A 3111-nucleotide genomic window follows, 5' to 3' on the forward strand; every position below is an offset into this window, starting at 1 on the left:
GTAGTACTTGATTTTTTATGGCTTCTAAATTTTTGCAATAAGTATATGATTTCTTTTGACTAATGTTGAGTCCATGGATTATATGCACTCTCACCTTTCCGCCTTTGCTAGCCTCTTCGGTACCGTGCATTGCCCTTTCTCACCTTGAGAGTTGGCGCAAACTTCGCCGGTGCATCCAAAACCAGTGATACGATACACTCTATCGCACATAAACCTCCTTATATCTTCCTCAAAACAGCCACCATACATACCTATCATGGCATTTCCATAGCCATTCCGAGATATATTGCCGTGCAACTTCCACCATCATCATCATGACATACATTACTTTTGTCGTATTGCCATTGCATGATATTGTAGTTGACATCGTATTTGTGGCAAAGCCACCATGCATTATTTTCCATACATGTCACTCTTGATTCATTGCACCATCCCGGTACACCGCCGGAGGCATTCATATAGATTCATATCTTGTTCTAAGTTTCGAGTTGTAATCCTTGTGTTGTAATCAATAGAAGTGTGATGATCATCATTATCAGAGCATTGCTAAAAAAAGGCCAAAAAAAGAAAGGCCCAAAAAAACGCGGCAATGCTACTATCTCTTTTTCCACACTTGTGCTTCAAAGTAGCACCTTGTTCTTCATGTAGTGAGTCTCATATATTGTGCTTCAAAGTAGCACCTTGTTCCGCATGTAGTGAGTCTCATAAGTTGTCTTTTTCGTACTAGTGGGAATTTTTCATTATAGAACTTGGCTTGTATATTCCTACGATGGGCTTCCTCAAATGCCCTAGGTCTTCGTGAGCAAGCAAGTTGGATGCACACTGATCAATAGTAATATAGCAGGGTTTTTACGCCCCAAACTACGGATGTCGTGTTCTCCACAGGGACTAGGCGATAACAACAATGCTTGGCTAAAGCTAGGTAACACGATTCAGGAGATGAATGCAAGAAAGTAAAACTAAACTAAAAATGATTGTCGCCAAAGAAAATGCAGATAAGCAAAGGTAGATTCAGATTTTACTCCATGCATTATTTTTGGTGTATTTGTTTCAGTTGAGAAATAAAATGGTAACACAAGCATACATCAACGGCTAGGGAATTGAAAAGACATGAACATATATATAACCGTTTAACATTCAACATAGGAAAAAACAAATATGTAGGACAAAACAAATATATATCACAACACAAACACTTGAATCACAGGTACCTGGCTAGCACAAGGACTATAAAATGTAGCAAGTTTCAACAACAAGTAGTACATAGGTGATCAGTTCAACTAGTGAACACAAACACATAACAGAGTCTCAACAGTACTAATTCACACCCAGCTACAAAATAAGCAAGAACAACATGTCTCTGGACTAAACATATATATCAAGCATAACACTACTTGTTCAAATCTGGACATTTCAAAGCATTAAGCATCTCAGCTTACAGAAAAGTTCAGAGAAAGATAACGAGAGAAACAGCAATTGTAGAGGTTCAGAAAAGTACAACAACAAGGTTAGAAGAAGAGGGGAATTAGGGAGAAAGGAGCAGCAACAGGATTTGAGGAAGAAGAGGAGAGAGGAGCAGCGGCAGTTCAGCAGAGAGGCTGAGAGGAGCAACAGTAGTTGTAGTTCAGAGCAGCAGCGGCGTGGAGGGTTGAGAGAGCAGAAGGAGCACACTGAGAAGAGATAAGAGGAGCAAGAGCGGGGCAGTAGGGGCGTGGAGATCAGCAGGGAGGTGCAAGGAGAAGGAGCAACACGGAATAGGAGCAGCAACAAGGAGATTCAGAGACGAAAAGTGCAGCAGCAGGGATGTGGAGAGAAGGAGCAGCAGCAGTTTTGGGCGTGGGGAAGAGAAGAGAAGCAGCGAGGGAAGGAGAAGAGCAGTAGGAGGGGCGTGGGAGAAGAAGCAGCAGGGAGGAGAGAGTCGCGCGGGCAGCCAGACGCCTGTCTGATGGGTCGCGCAATGTAGCGCTTGGTGCTGATGGCGGTGGTGACTGGAGATGGTGGACGCTGGTGATGGCGGGCGCTGGTGGATGGAGGCTGCTGGCGCTGATGGATGGATGGGTCGCGGAGTGGTGGATGGAGATGGATGATGAGGCGGGAGGCGCACCACCACGCCGGCCTGGCCGTGGCGGCGGCCGGAGGTGAAGAAGGAGGGTAAGGGGAATGGAGATGCCAGGCCTCGATGGGGATCGGCTGCCGCTAGGGATTTTTCACCCCTCCTCAGATCTGCCACTTTGCAATTTTGGCCCTTCTCCTTTTCTTCTTTTTTCACAAGAAGGTCCCTTTCTTCTTTAACTTGTCCCCTGGAGCGTCAATTCTTCACACACAAGTCCCTTTGTCTTTCTTCTTTCTTTTCACTTGACTGGTTCTCTTAGCCACTAGTCCGGATCTTGAAGTTATACAGTGCCTTTGCGAACTTTTCTGCAAAAGAAACACAATGACTAGTAAATGATTCATTATATGATTTTCATGCAAATATTTAACTAAACTTAGCAAGAGTAGATGGGCATAACTCAACGAATGGTACAATTCAATGCCAAAATTGTATATATGAAATGTGCTTATCAAGTTCCCCCACACTTAAACTTTTGCTTGTCCTCAAGCAAAGGCATAAGACAAAGGCAAGATAATGAACAGTAAACTGAGTAAGGAATGTCCTGGTAAAATAGATCTCCAAACAAGGCATGCTTCAGACTTAGCTAGTGAAAATTAATGGTTAGGAGTGCTACAAAGCAGTAGGATACTAGTAAGCATGACCATTTTAAACTTTTACAGTGATAAAAGAGGATCAACAAGTTTAAATGATGACTGCGCCAAATGGTTCCTAAAGAGAGCATGATCCCGAGAACAAAAAGAACTGGAATTAAATTTCTTATTTGCAGAAATATGACTTTGTGATTGAACCACTTATTGAATTTGAAAGAAACACACATATTATTTCATTAGTCTCAACGAAGGAACATACCACCGATCCTGAGAACATGGTATACACCTGGCTCAACCAATTTTAATTAATTTATTTTATTTGTCTCCCCAAAGGAACATACCACCGATCCCGAGAACATGGTATACACCTGGTTCGACAATTACATTTTTATTATTATTAATTACTGC

The sequence above is a fragment of the Triticum dicoccoides genome, chromosome 4B (assembly GCF_002162155.2).
Source record: "Triticum dicoccoides isolate Atlit2015 ecotype Zavitan chromosome 4B, WEW_v2.0, whole genome shotgun sequence".
NCBI lineage: Eukaryota > Viridiplantae > Streptophyta > Magnoliopsida > Poales > Poaceae > Triticum > Triticum dicoccoides.